This window comes from Lycium barbarum, chromosome 5, assembly GCF_019175385.1.
Source record: "Lycium barbarum isolate Lr01 chromosome 5, ASM1917538v2, whole genome shotgun sequence".
NCBI classification, from domain to species: domain Eukaryota; kingdom Viridiplantae; phylum Streptophyta; class Magnoliopsida; order Solanales; family Solanaceae; genus Lycium; species Lycium barbarum.
In genome coordinates this window covers 38525233-38541237 of record NC_083341.1, presented here as the reverse complement: position 1 = coordinate 38541237, position 16005 = coordinate 38525233, and positions in this window count along the sequence as shown.

Below are 16005 nucleotides of genomic sequence, written 5' to 3'. Positions count from 1 at the left end.
TCCTTAACCTCAACGCTCACAAACACAATATAAATAGCAAAAAAAGATTAAAGTAACGTAAGTCTGACATATGAATATACAAATAATGTGAAAATACATCAAAAACCACCCTAGTATCTGGTCTGATCATACAAGAGCATCTAACTAAAATCTACAAGTCTGGAAGTAATAATAATACATCAATAGTCTTGATATGTCTCAGGATATCAAGTAAGACATAAATAAAGAGGAATCTCCGAGTGGCGAAGCATCCACGTGCTCACCCTAACAAGAATAGAATAATCAACCACGAGGGGTAGATGTCGGTCCCACCTAATACTCTGGATTCATAAAACAATGCACCAAGTACAGGTCAGTACAAGCAACATGAACTGGTAGGTATCATAGGCCGACTAAGATTAGCTAACATATATCAGGGCAATGAAGCAAGATAAATAGGTAAATCAACAAGGTATAAGTCAACACGAGCCAGTAATCAAGTACAAGTCATCACCTAGGTTATAGCATATAAACCCAATTGTGCCAAGTCTCAGTACAACCAATCCGCATATCACAATTACACCACAAGAATATCACATAGAAGCCACGGTACAATGCAATGCAATAATGTATGAACTGTGAATGCAATGCATATGCACCATACACATGTACTCCGATGATGGACATCACATCTCGACAGCACAACCCATGGGGGACCCCTAAATTTCATGTACCCTCACAATTCCGACAAAGACCTTGGCAATCGCTACCAGCACTCATACCTCGATTCCGAGATAAACATCGGACATCGGTCCTCAAGTCACTCTTATCCAAATGAGCCCAGCTCGTAACAGTGTTTCTTTGTATATCATCAATGTATCAACAGTATATCATAAAGGATGAGAATGCGTGCAATGTATGTGTTCAATGTCAATAATCAAGTCAATATCAACAGTACCACACATGGGCACACCAACAATATCAATAAAAAGGCTACACAATGAGCTGCAATTGAATCACAATCCTCATCTCAAAACAACAACATGTAAGGTGCTACAATATCATCATCAAGATATATCAATAGTCACCAATATTTAATAGCTCCACGTGGCGTCGAGCTAACAACAAATAGAACAAGATAAGTCACAGCACAATGGGGTAGCTAGCCCCAAATCATACAACAAGGCTCAACCTAAGGCAATATTCAACCCAACTTCATACTCGAAGGTTTACATGCATTCTCCGACAACATTGTCTAAATATATGCGTCGTTAATGAAGTCTCACCATACGGTAAACCGTAACCTACCTAGAAGGCCGAACAACAAAGTCTCCACAATCACACCTTAGTCTTTCCTTTCCTTTGAAGATCGAGATAATGGAAGTCTAATCATATCCGAAATACACAATTTGAATCAAGAAGAACTTCAATCATACTTCTATTCAAGACCCAAATTCCCAACCTATGGAATGGGGTTTATGAACTAGAAAGGGGAAATTAGGAATCTGTTGGCCTCAACATGAAATTAAGCTCTAAATGATCAATTCCTATCAATTACAAGATAAAAGAACCAACAATTTACTTAAATTCGGATTCTAGGCCAAACCCCCAAATTTAGGTATAGACCCTATATTCTAATCCTATAAACTAGCCACTAATTTGGAAGAATTCATGCAATAATAGATTCTAGTCATCAATTCCATGCTTAAAGAAGCTAACCCAATCTATTAATTAAGATTACAAAGCTTAGAAGAAGAACTCATTCAACCCTCTTTTAATCCTTAGACTCTTAGTGAACTAGCTTGATAACGGAATCCTAAGGTGATTAAGGAAAATGGAATAGCGGAAGAAATAGAAGAACTTACCACGGAGAGTTTCTCCCAAGAATCACCTTGAAAAGCTCTCAATAACTCTAAACTCGTACTAATAAAGAATGAACGACTTAAGGCTTTTAATACTCATTTAATGAAATAATCTGCCTGATACTGCTTCTGCGACAGCAAACCGCTGCGGCGGTCCCGCTTCGGCGGATTCTTAGACCGCTATGTCGGTCAGCCAACGTTTGCACTTGGCCACTGTTGCCACAAGTCCACCACTATCGCGGTGCCGCTGTTACTGTAATGGTGCCGCTATAGCGGGAACCAGAACCAGAAAACTATAAATAAATCATAATCTCAACCCGAATCCCGACTATCACCCGAGGTCATTTGCTCACATACCACATATGTAGACATACATAAAAACATGCTACAAACGCATTCGTGACCTCAAAATTCCCTTCGGCGGTCTCGTTGACCGAGTCAACCCCCAATACCTCAAATCAAACTTCCTAACCTAAGTTCAAAAATGCACTCGAATGCATTGGGAATCGAACCAACTATTCGCACAAGTTCTAAATGACTATTTGAACCTCTCGGAATTGACGGATTCCCAAAAAAGGCATGTTTACTCAAAAGTCAACTTTGTGTCAACTATTTTTTGCTTAAAGTTTAGATTTCCCGAAAAGTCACCCGAATCATATCCAAACACCTCAGGAAGCATGTCAATGGTTCCCTCAGGTCAAAAGTAAGCTAAACAAGCTCAGGGAAGGGTTAAAGTGCCGAAAATATTATAATGATCAAATAGGTCGTTATAGAGAAGTTCAAATAATGTAAAAGGATGGAAAAAGCAAGCATTACAGGATAGATAAAACAGGTCCACATACATGTTCCAGTGCAAAGAAGAAGCAGAGACAAATGCTGAAAAAAGAACACATATGATCAATACACGTGTGTCAAGACTAGACAAGTGCAATGATGAAAACATAGGGTGAATGGAACTCAAAAAACACATGTTCCATCATAGAGACAGATCCAGACAAGTACCAGTTCAATGAGGTGAAGATGACTCAGTCCTAGAGCAGTTCATTAAAGAATAGGACAAACATATAGACATGTTTTATCACACAGGAGTCATCAGGTGCAAGACATGAATAAATTAGGTTTGCAGAGATCATGAGGAGGAAAGGTGAAGGTGACTAAGAAGACTCAGAAGTATTATGTTCAAGTAAAAAGAGTTGCAGACAAAGCATATGAACATGGTCTGCCCATAAACTGGGCCCCTCTATCTGATATAATGGACACCGAAACATAATCTAGTCGTACTATTTCTTTTAATGTATAACTTCACATTATCCTTGGTTGTACGAGTCGTTCTATCTGGTACGAAGTGGGCTGACTTGGTGAGTCTACCAATGAGCACCCAACTGGAGTCCTACTTATAGTATGGACAAGGTAAACCTCTGCTATCTGATGCCATATAGCTGGAACGGATAATCAGCCTTGGTATCTCAATACCCTATCTCTTCTCACTTTGAAGACTGTCAGCTCATTCTACTGAACCTTCTCTTTAGGCTGAAATAGACTAGGGTCCTCGTATTGTTGCTGCTTCACCTCTATTTCTGCAAGTAATACTATTGTATATTAAATAGTAACTTCTTTTTCTTCTAAAATCAATAGTCGGACTCCCATACTAGCTAGTTGCTATAGCTCTCGAGCCTCTCTCTCTTTTCAGCACCGTAGTAAGTTAAACTGATCATAAATCTACAACTAAAGGTTTCAGTTACAACATTAGATCTTTCCTGAATGGTATAGAATCTCTACATCGAAATCTTGCTGTAACTCTACGTTCTTGCTCTTCTGCCATCCTCATTCGGTAATCTTCAATTTGAATCGTTCTATCTTCGAGGAGGATCATGCTCAACTGTCTTCTCTTAGTTCATTTTTTCTTATGCTCTAATGCCATTGTTTGTTATACTCTTATATAGGCTTGTACATTAGCATAACTCGTCCAAAAGAAAGCTTTATAATTTAATAGAGAAAATTGGTCATAAATTCAATTTATTCTATTTAAAGATGTATTGGAGATTCTTATAATCTGCAAAGGTGTCAAAATGCATGCCATATCTTAAATGTGTGAGTGCACAGCCACTGCCAACTCTAGAGCATGGGCCGATAATTATTTTCGTGCTCTTTTGACTGCCTCTAGGCATAACTATCTTCTTTCCTCTTTCATTCTTATGCATGCATCACAAATGTATTAACTTATCTCTGTTCACCAAACTCTAGAACTTCTTGTATACATACCTCGAGTATCAGTACTATCTGCTTGGATACATATGAACTCTAAAGAAATCAGCATCACAAACCGACTTTTCTGTAATCTCTACTTTAGATCTTTATACCTGGAGCAAGTTCTCCTTCTTCATCTCTTAGCTAACTTGTTTAATTAACTTCACTTGTAAAAAGAATTCATATTAGGCTAGGAAGCCATTGTCGCATATCTTTATAGGACCTTAGGTGTTTTTGAACTACTCGCATTCATCTTCAATTGCTTTCATTTTCACCCTTCTCTGTTAATGTCAATTCTAAGTACAAACCTTTAAACATTTGTTTCAAATTCTAGGTTCAATGACCCTTTTGTCTTTTGAAATACTTTATGTTAAACTTTCTCTGTCATTGCCTTTGTCTGAAATTCTTTATGAGAGTTGCGATCATGCACATGTGAAGATGAAATGTCATGCACTTGGATTCACTCTGTAATTTGTAATTTTGTATCATCTAAGAACTCGTTTGTGATCTCTTTACTAGCCATAACCAAGCCTTGTATAAATCAACTACTTGTTTCCCAAATCTACTCATCTTTCATGTCTTAGTTCTGAATAACTCCTCTCAAGGCCTATGCCCTCCTGTCTTTATTTAAACCTCATGCTGTTGACACCTAATTTTCACCTCATAAGATTCGTATTTTAATTTTCAAATTTTTCGAGTCAAAGACGGAGTAAGGATACTTCCTTTCAATTTTAAAATTTTAAAAATCCCGAGAAAATTGCAAGAACGACGTTTAATTATTATTTCCTGAAAAATTGACAAATATAAGAAATGCGAGTTATTTACATTCATCCTGTTCCGTCTAGTCCGGGAAAATTGTTAATTTAAACAACGTATTAATTATGGCTCATTTTGATTGCATTTTTTCACATTTTTATATATTACCCGGAACTATATCAATATTGGGCTTGTTTCAAAGCTAATTTTTTTAACTTTGCGAGTTTTAAATTTTAATTTGCCTAAATAATTGTTTTACTTAATGACATAAGTGTTATAATATATAGTTTATAATTATTGAAATATGATTGTGGGGGTGGGGGGGGGGGGGGGGGGGGCTATTTTGTTAAGTTTAAAACATAAGTGGGTAAAAGAATTTAAAAAAACGAGAGGTGAGAAGTTGCTAAAATAAACTTCTCGCCCCCCCCCCCCCCCCCCCCCCCCCCCCCTCTCCCTATTTCTCATTCACCTGTCACCCCTCTTCTCTATTCAGGCCACATTAGGCAATTTCTAGGGTTTATAACTACACCTTCAATTCATGGCAATTTTGAGCTTGTTTTCGCTAATCGTTTGAGGGGTTTTGACTTAACCATGTGCTTTCATGGTTTTCAGGTTCAGTTCCCTTCAAATTTCATTTTTGCTATCTAAATTAATCCTTAACCTAGGATGTTAATCGGGTTTTGATTGGGTTAAGGTTGCCATGGGCGGGTCCACAAGCCCTTAGCCATCTTGTGCACCTTAGCACCACAAAATCAAAACCTAGGGAAAATTTCCTAGCAATTCCCTAATTTGAGGTACACAAATTGGGGATTTTATCCACTGTACTAATTATTACAATTGTACCATTGGAATATAGGTTGTTTTTGTTATATCCCTCATTTTTGTACAATCGGATAATTCAAGGTAATTGCGGGAAGATGACAAGCAAGGCCCTACTTTTATTTTGTTAAGCATATGAGTTGCTATGAAGAATTTGGGAGTGGGAATATTAAGAAAGGTCAAGGGCATAAATGGAAATTCGCAATACGATTCGTGGAGAACATGGAGGAAGACGAAGGGAAAATTTGGAATTTGGAAAAATTTAATTTTTCATGAAGTGCAAAAATAGAACAAAAAAAAACGGTGGGCTTGTGGTGTTGGGCCATGCTTGGCCGTCCAACATGGTGGTGGGCTTAAGCCCACATATGAATTTAATGAAACAATTTAAAAGATGACTAAGTCATCTTATTTCATTAATTCTCTAGAAAGTTCAAGAGAAGGCAAAGAATAAAAGGAAGAGGAGAGAAACTCCTAGGCCATTTCGGCCATAGCAAGAGCAATAAGAACTTTGGGAGTTTTTTTTATCAACAATTTACCTCTGCTAGCTAAACAATTCCTTGAAGGGTTCTTAACCTAGTGAAGAGCTCTTTGGAGCAAGGGAAACATAAATCTTGGCAAGTTTGCAAGTGTAGCCAAGTGAAGATTCAAAGTAAAAGAGGTAAGATTTGAGCTTTTTCTTATATATTATAGATGCTTAAGTGTGTTGTAGAGTATAAATATGGATGAAATGTATGTGTTATGAAGGTGTGTGTGTGTGGCCGTGACTTGCACAACAAGCCGTGAGTGTGTATGTGTTGTGTGTTGTGTTGTGTTATGTTGTGTGTTTGTTATTGTTATAAAGTATAGAAAATATGGAGATTCATGAAAATATGTATATGGGGTGTGTTGGCCGAATGGTGTAGGTTATGGAAAGGTGTGGTGAATTAATTTTACTTAGTATTGTAATTGTTGTTATGGTAAGTTCCATGATGTAAAATAAGGATTTAATGGTTAAGGAGTGAAATTGTGTTGACTGTGGATTCTAGATTGCTAACGAAAAGCTTAATGATCTTAGAGAAATTATGGTAGTTGGAGACTTGCTTTAGAGATTATGTAAATTGAAAATATTGTTCTTGAATGCATGGAAGATAATGAGACTGGTATGATGTTGTTGGTGTATAAACTATTAGGTCGTTATTGTTTTATTAAAGTTGGGAGGTCTTGAAGGAAATTGTATAATGATTGAATTGTTAGAATGTACTTTGGGTCGGTTATCGAAATTGTTAGTATGGTTGTTGGCTTTGTTATTGATAATTTGGTCGGGTTGAATTCCCGGGATTGTTGATGATTGAAATTGGCCAAGTTGAACTTGGTGGGATGGAGTATTTACAGGGGAAGTGCTACCGAAATTTCGGTAGACAAATGTTACTTTAAGATTCCAATTCCAAATGCTCTAACCAAAGTTTGGTAAATGTGACCAATTTGTAGATTTTGGCGGATTTGCGACTTGAAATTGGAATAGCAAAAGGGGCGGAAAGAGGTATGTAAGGCTTCACCCTTCTTTCTATGGCATGTCTTAGACGTAATTAGTTGGGTACGAGCCTCGGGGACAACTCTATTCCCCGGAATCCGCATCTAAAGTTTTCCCTTTTTCCTTCAGTAGAATTGAACTAGAAAGTGCGCGAAATGTTGGAAAGACCTCCTAAACCCCTAGAACTTGCATAAAGAAGACCCGATTACTTTAAAACCCTCACAAGTAACGCCATGACATGTAACATATGAGAATTTAGTACGCCGCCTCATTTGACCCGAGCTGGGCCCATTGTTCCCGGATTCTTCCCTAATGTTCAGTTATTACCCGATAAGTGTTACAACTATTCTAAGGAGAGTATTTCTATGATAATAATGATAACGATGATGTTAAGGAAGAGAGTATATCTATGATGAGTATGACAAGAGCGATCCCACGACTAAGAGTCTTGAGTTAAGGACTCAATATGAGGGTGAAAGTGTCAAGCTAGTTATTGATCTTTAATGCTACTTCTTGGTTATGACCCGAGTTTTTAAAGACTTCAAGTGAGTGATTTATGATGTTGATGACCTTGTCCTATGTTTTCCCTTAACTCTATTCTTCGTTGATAGTCTCGCCTTATAATACTAGTCCCTTCAAGGCGAGGCAAAGTCATGATAATTATTCCATAACGCAATCGGAGGTTTCCGACCTTATGTCACTCCGATATAGTTGTAGCTTTCACTTGGGCTCTCATGCATGCTTTATACTTATGTATGATTTATTTTATGACACCGTGCCGTCCAACGGGCGGCCGGGCAGATATACACACCACTATAGTGGGCAGCTTATACCCCGGACGCGGGAGGCCTGGACGCGGGCTCACACACCGTTCCTAGATGGACGGGCAGTATATACACCGTTCCTACTGGGACGGGCAGCATTACACCGCACCTATACGGTCGGGCAGTTTACTTACAGATATTTATATTTTTTTTTGAAAGCTAGCATGCATGGCATCCGCCCTAAGGGGCATTCAGACGAACAGCTTATTCCTTTACCCCATGGTATGCTCAGATAAAGTTACACCGTACCTCTATGGTCGGGCAACACTACACCGTACCTATAGGGTCGGGCAGTATTACACCGTACCTACGCGATCGGGCAGTGTACTTGAGTTGTCTATATGTTACTTCAAGAGGTAAAGTTAAACTATAAAGTATCTGCCTTAAGAGGCAAACAGAGGTACAAATTATATCCCTCCTCCTCTATGCTATGTTTTATGCTTTCTAGTATGATCTTATTTTACTATTCATGCCTTACATACTCGGTACATCATTCGTACTGACGTCCCTTCTTGCGGACGCTGCGTTTCATGCCGCGCAGGTAAGCAGGTTGGCGGACATGATCCTTAGGAGCTCCACCAGCGGTACATTGAGAGTGCTCCAGTTCTTTCGGGGCTCCAGCTTATTGGTACAACTTTTGTGTACATACCCGGACTCGGCAGTATCCGGTCCTTTTTGTGATGCTATGTATTATGTTTAGAGGCTCGTAGACAGACATGTACAGTTAGATGTTTTGTACTTTTGAGGGCCTTCGTCACTGTATAAGGTGCTAGTAAAGTTTAATAGCGTACGTTTATGATTATGCTGTTAATGTTAATGTCGAGTAACAAAAAAAAATGTATGGTATAATTCATATGGCCCACTTAGTAATAAGAATATGATGCGAGATAAGGGGTGCTCGGTACAAGTATCGGGTACTCGTCACGGCCCCTAGTTGGGTCGTGACAGAAGTGGTGTCAGAGCAGTTCGGTCCTAGGGGTTTGTCTACGAGCCGTGTCCAGTAGAGTCTTGTTTATGGGTGTGTAGCGCGCCACACTTATAAACAGGAGGCTGTAGGGCATTTAGGAAATATGACCTTCTTTGTATTCTAAGATCGTGCGATAGAGCTATGCTCCCAGGTTTCCATATTCCTTTCCTAATCCTATGTTATGGTTTCAGTAATGCCGCCGAAGAAGAAAGCTAGGGAAGCCCAGAAGGGCGAGACAGTGGTTGGAAGGAGAGTTGAGCGGGAGCTAGAAGAAGGAGAATCTCATAATGAAGCTCCCCCTCAAACCTTTCCTGCTCCCCCTGCACCAGCAGAGCAGGAAAGAGTTCCAGCTCTAGCCCCCGCACCTCCAGTCCCACCGCCAGCAGCCCCGGGCCACCAGATGGCAGAGGCCATCCAGTTATTGACCCAGCTAGTTGCCGCACAGGCTCAGCGGCAAGATGTAAACCTGGGGGATAGGGCGGTGAGTGCAAGGGCCCGCGACTTTATCACCCTGAAACCTTCGGAGTTCTATGGCTCGAAACCAGAGGAAGACCCGCAGAATTTCATAGATGAGATGTTAAGGACACTGAGAATAATACATGCTTCAGATACGGAGTCAGTGGAATTGGCATCGTACAGGTTGCGGGATGTAGCAGTATTGTGGTATAACAGCTGGATATCCTCTAGGGGAGAAAATGCCCCTCCCCCAGTCTGGCAGGAGTTTACGGAGGCATTTCTACGAAATTTCTTACCGCCAGAGGTTCGACGGGCTCGAGCTGATATATTTTTGAATCTTAAACAGGGAAATATGAGTGTCCGAGAATATAGCCTTCACTTTAACTCGTTGGCCAGGTACGCCCCAACCATGATAGCTGATATGGGGGATCACGTACACCGGTTTGTGAGTGGATTGGGGCCACACTTAATTAAGGAATGTTTGACAGCTTCACTCCAGGACGGGATGACCATTGCTCGTATTCAGGCCCACGTCCAGAACCTGGAGGAACAACATCCGCTGCAGAAGAGCGAGCGTCATGTGGATAGGAGCTCCAGAAAAAGGGCTAGATCTTTTGGAGCCAGTAGTAAGTATAGAGGGGGTCAGACACAGGAGCAGTCCAGGATTTCGAGCCCCCAGTACGGCAGTGGATCTGGTCAGACGAGGCCGCCCCCACCACAGTGTAACCGGTGTGGGAGGATGCATTCGGGACAGTGTCGTCTGGGTTCGAATGCTTGTTATTCTTGGGGACAAACGGGGCATATGATGCGTGACTGCCCCTCGATGCAAGGTAGAGGTGCAAGTCAGCCCATGGAATCGGTAGCAGGTTCATCATCGTCCGTGCGCCCTCCTGGACAATCTTCCCAGGCCCCAGCAGGCCGTGGCCGAGGTAAGGGGGGACACCCAGTTCAGCCGGTCCTCCGCACCGTACATATGCATTGACAGGACGGCAGGATCCTGAACCTTCCCCAGACGCGGCTAAAGGTACACTATTGATATTTGTTTTCTATTATACGCGTGTGTAAATTGATTTAGACTCTACCTTATCATGTACCGCTCTTATATTACTGAACTTATGGGAAATTGGGAATTCGGAACGAAGAGTAGCTGTATACGTAGGAAAAAGGTGAGTAATAGTGACTATAGAGGCTAAAATAGTAATTGAAAAAGAAAAATACGTTACGAGGGCGTCTCGGAAGTTGTCAAAACCCCAAACTGCCCCTAGTGATGTGATAAGGATAGTCCGGGAGAATGGGGGTAAAATACTAATGCTAAGACACAAAAATGCGTTAAAGTTTCGATGTTAAGCGTGCTCAGGTGGGAGCAATTCCATGATGGGTGACCCCCCTGGGAAATGTGCTGAAATGTTCATAAATATGGGAACAAGAGACGAATGTGAGATTAGGTAGCCCAATGTAAATTAGAGTGTGTGGAGTGGTTAGGAACCCTACAGAAGTCCTGCAGCCAGATGTGGACTAGACTAGTAGAAGGGGAGAAAGCATGACAGAAAGGGTATCCAAGATCAGGGAAAGTTTGATTAGCTTTTGGGAATGGCTGTAAGTAAATTAGTGATGGAAATGTATATATATATATATATATATATATATATATATATATACGTGATATCTTATCGGTGGCTGAAGAGCCCTAACAAGCAGTGTCGCGATACATAGCATGCGCAAGCTGAATGAAATTCAGAGGACGCAATGAAAGGTATGAGTATGGATGTCACAGGGTAAGACCGATCCCGAACCCACAAGGCTAGAAAGGCCTAATGCGGTGCTACACGGGAACATATCTAACAAGTGAATAAATGTGACAAACTCTACGAAGAAGCAATTACAATGGTAAATGATCGCGAGAAACGATGATTACTTAGAGAGCATAGGCGTGTGCAGACCCTCTTAACAAAGGGGGGGGGGGGGGGAGGACATGTTGGACTTAAAATGGATTATGACGATTCAAGATCCAACAACAGGGACTTGTTAACGCAGAGCCAGCGTTCGGAGCTAAATCAATTGACCTACGACTTAAAGGCAACCTAAGCTCCTAAAATGGATATGTTAAGTGATATGTGAGGTATCTACAAAGGATACCTCCCCGAAGTATTACAATACACTATGAGGCTAGTTTAACATTCGAGGACGAATGTTCTAAAGGGGGGGAGGATGTTATATCCCGCATTTTTGTACAATCGGATAATTCAAGGTAATTGCGGGAAGATGACAAGCAAGGCCCTACTTTTATTTTGTTAAGCATATGAGTTGCTATGAAGAATTTGGGAGTGGGAATATTAAGAAAGGTCAAGGGCATAAATGGAAATTCGCAATACGATTCGTGGATAACATGGAGGAAGACGAAGGGAAAATTTGGAATTTGGAAAAATTTAATTTTTCATGAAGTGCAAAAATAGAACAAAAAAAAAAAGGTGGGCTTGTGGTGTTGGGCCATGCTTGGCCGTCCAACATGGTGGTGGGCTTAAGCCCACATATGAATTTAATGAAACAATTTAAAAGATGACTAAGTCATCTTATTTCATTAATTCTCTAGAAAGTTCAAGAGAAGGCAAAGAATAAAAGGAAGAGGAGAGAAACTCCTAGGCCATTTCGGCCATAGCAAGAGCAATAAGAACTTTGGGAATTTTTTTTATCAACAATTTACCTCTGCTAGATAAACAATTCCTTGAAGGGTTCTTGACCTAGTGAAGAGCTCTTTGGAGCAAGGGAAACATAAATCTTGGCAAGTTTGCAAGTGTAGCCAAGTGAAGATTCAAAGTAAAAGAGGTAAGATTTGAGCTTTTTCTTATATATTATAGATGCTTAAGTGTGTTGTAGAGTATAAAGATGGATGAAATGTATGTGTTATGAAGGTGTGTGTGTGTGGCCGTGACTTGCACAACAAGCCGTGAGTGTGTATGTGTTGTGTGTTGTGTTGTGTTATGTTGTGTGTTGGTTATTGTTATAAAGTATAGAAAATATGGAGATTCATGAAAATATGTATATGGGGTGTGTTGGCCGAATGGTGTAGGTTATGGAAAGGTGTGGTGAATTAATTTTACTTAGTATTGTAATTGTTGTTATGGTAAGTTCCATGATGTAAAATAAGGATTTAATGGTTGAGGAGTGAAATTGTGTTGATTGTGGATTCTAGATTGCTAACGAAAAGCTTAATGATCTTAGAGAAATTATGGTAGTTGGAGACTTGCTTTAGAGATTATGTAAATTGAAAATATTGTTCTTGAATGCATGGAAGATAATGAGACTGGTATGATGTTGTTGGTGTATGAACTATTAGGTCGTTATTGTTTATTAAAGTTGGGAGGTCTTGAAGGAAATTGTATATTGATTGAATTGTTTGAATGTACTTTGGGTCGGTTATCGAAATTGTTAGTATGGTTGTTGGCATTGTTATTGATAATTTGGCCGGGTTGAATTCCCGGGATTGTTGATGATTGAAATTGGTCAAGTTGAACTTGGTGGGATGGAGTATTTACAGGGGAAGTGCTGCCGAAATTTCGGTAGACAAATGTTACTTTAAGATTCCAATTCCAAATGCTCTAACCAAAGTTTGGTAAATGTGACCAATTTGTAGATTTTGGCGGATTTGCGACTTGAAATTGGAATAGCAAAAGGGGCGGAAAGAGGTATGTAAGGCTTCACCCTTCTTTCTATGGCATGTCTTAGACGTAATTAGTTGGGTACGAGCCTCGGGGACAACTCTATTCTCCGGAATCCGCATCTAAAGTTTTCCCTTTTTCCTTCAGTAGAATTGAACTAGAAAGTGCGCGAAATGTTGGAAAGACCTCCTAAACCCCTAGAACTTGCTTAAAGAAGACCCGATTACTTTAAAACCCTCACAAGTAACGCCATGACATGTAACATATGAGAATTTAGTACGCCGCCTCATTTGACCCGAGGTGGGCCCATTGTTCCCGGATTCTTCCCTAATGTTCAGTTATTACCCGATAAGTGTTACAACTATTCTAAGGAGAGTATTTCTATGATAATAATGATAACGATGATGTTAAAGAAGAGAGTATATCTATGATGAGTATGACAAGAGCGATCCCACAACTAAGGGTCTTGAGTTAAGGACTCAATATGAGGGTGAAAGTGTCAAGCTAGTTATTGATCTTTAATGCTACTTCTTGGTTATGACCCGAGTTTTTAAAGACTTCAAGTGAGTGATTTATGATGTTGATGACCTTGTCCTATGTTTTCCCTTAACGCTATTCTTCGTTGATAGTCTCGCCTTATAATACTAGTCCCTTCAAGGCGAGGCAAAGTCATGATGATTATTCCATAATGCAATCGGAGGTTTCCGACCTTATGTCACTCCGATAGAGTTGTAGCTTTCACTTGGGCTCTCATGCATGCTTTATACTTACGTATGATTTATTTTATGACACCGTGCCGTCCAACGGGCGGCCGGGCAGATATACACACCACTATAGTGGGCAACTTATACCCCGGACGCGGGAGGCCTGGACGCGGGCTCACACACCGTTCCTACATGGACGGGCAGTATATATACCGTTCCTATTGGGACGGGCAGCATTACACCGCACCTATACGGTCGGGCAGTTTACTTACAAATATTTATATTTTTTTTTGAAAGCTAGCATGCATGGCATCCGCCCTAAGGGGCATTCAGACGAACAACTTATTCCTTTACCCCATGGTATGCTCAGATAAAGTTACACCGTACCTCTATGGTCGGGCAGCACTACACCGTACCTATAGGGTCGGGCAGTATTACGCCGTACCTACGCGGTCGGGCAGTGTACTTGAGTTGTCTATATGTTACTTCAAGAGGTAAGGTTAAACTGTAAAAGTATCTGCCTTAAGAGGCAAACAGAGGTACAAATTATATCCCTCCTCCTCTATGCATTGTTTTATGCTTTCTAGTATGATCTTATTTTACTATTCATGCCTTACATACTCGGTACATCATTCGTACTGACGTCCCTTCTTGTGGACGCTGCGTTTCATGCCGCGCAGGTAAGCAGGTTGGCGGACTTGATCCTTAGGAGCTCCACCAGCGGTACATTGAGAGTGCTCCAGTTCTTTCGGGGCTCCAGCTTATTGGTACTACTTTTGTGTACATACCCGGACTCGGCAGTATCCGGTCCTTTTTGTGATGCTATGTATTATGTTTAGAGGCTCGTAGACAGACATGTACAGTTAGATGTTTTGTACTTTTGAGGGCCTTCGTCACTGTATAAGGTGCTAGTAAAGTTTAATAGCGTACATTTATGATTATGCTGTTAATGTTAATGTCGAGTAACAAAAAAAAATGTATGGTATAGTTCATATGGCCCACTTAGTAATAAGAATATGATGCGAGATAAGGGGTGCTCGGTACAAGTATCGGGTACTCGTCACGGCCCCTAGTTGGGTCGTGACAGTTTTGTACTATTTTTATTTTTTAGATTTTTATTTGATTATTTGATAGATTTTACAGTACAAAATTAGTTGGATTTTGTTGTCCTATGTGGAGAATTTCGAATTATCTGTTATAGGGAACCATTTTATGATTTATTTTGGTGGGGGGGGGGGGGGGGGGGGGGGAAATTAGGATGAGGTGTCCATTTTATCCTAGGATTCCCTAATTTGAAAAAGTCTATAAATAGCAAGTTTAGCAGTTGGATAAGGACCTTTTTCCGAAAATCTAAAAGTATAGGCTAAAAATATAAGAGATATACAAGAAATATACACCATCTACATATATATGTACAAAACAGTTTTATAAAAAATACTATAGATATACAAAAATATTCACACAATATACAAACCTATATATAGGAAGAAGAAGAAAAATATAAGAAAGAGGTTTTGGAAGACAAAGAGGGTTTTTGATTACTTGAAGTTGATTTCAACCCCTTTTCGGTCCTTAGGTTGCCTCTACAAAAGGTAATCCCTTCTTCAAACTACTTTACTTTCAATTTTGAATACTTACTATTTTATTGCTTAATCATTATGCAAATGTTATGAACTATTGTTTCTTACTTTGTTATAATAAGATTCTGTTTTAGTTTGAATGTCTAAAGTTATAGAAAAATAAGTTAAACATCTGGAATATGATAGTATTAAGTAAGTTTATAACTTGTTAGGTTCATAAAATGAGAAAAGAAGTTAAAGGGGGGGGGGGGGGGGAGGGGGGTATAGTCTTAAGTTCTATATTGTGGTTTCAAATCCGGACATTTGGACTGTTTCGTTAAAACAGTGTTATGCAGTTATTAGTTTTAGTTTAAATGAGACTATTTTGAAGTCTGGAAGTAGTTTGTGTAGTATTAGGCTCAGTTATGTTTAAGCTGGTTGAATGCAATCATTAGTTGCTATTTGGATTCTTTCTAGAGTAATATACTTGTTTGAGGTATGAAAACTGTTTTGAATTAATAACTTCCCTCCTAAAAATGAATTAGAGAATCACTTCTTTACTTTGAATGCATTTTTGTGAAAAACTGGCTACTTGAAGTTGTTTGTATTGTTGATCATATTCTGTTCCTATTTTACTATTCTAAAACTGTTAAAACATGACCCCCT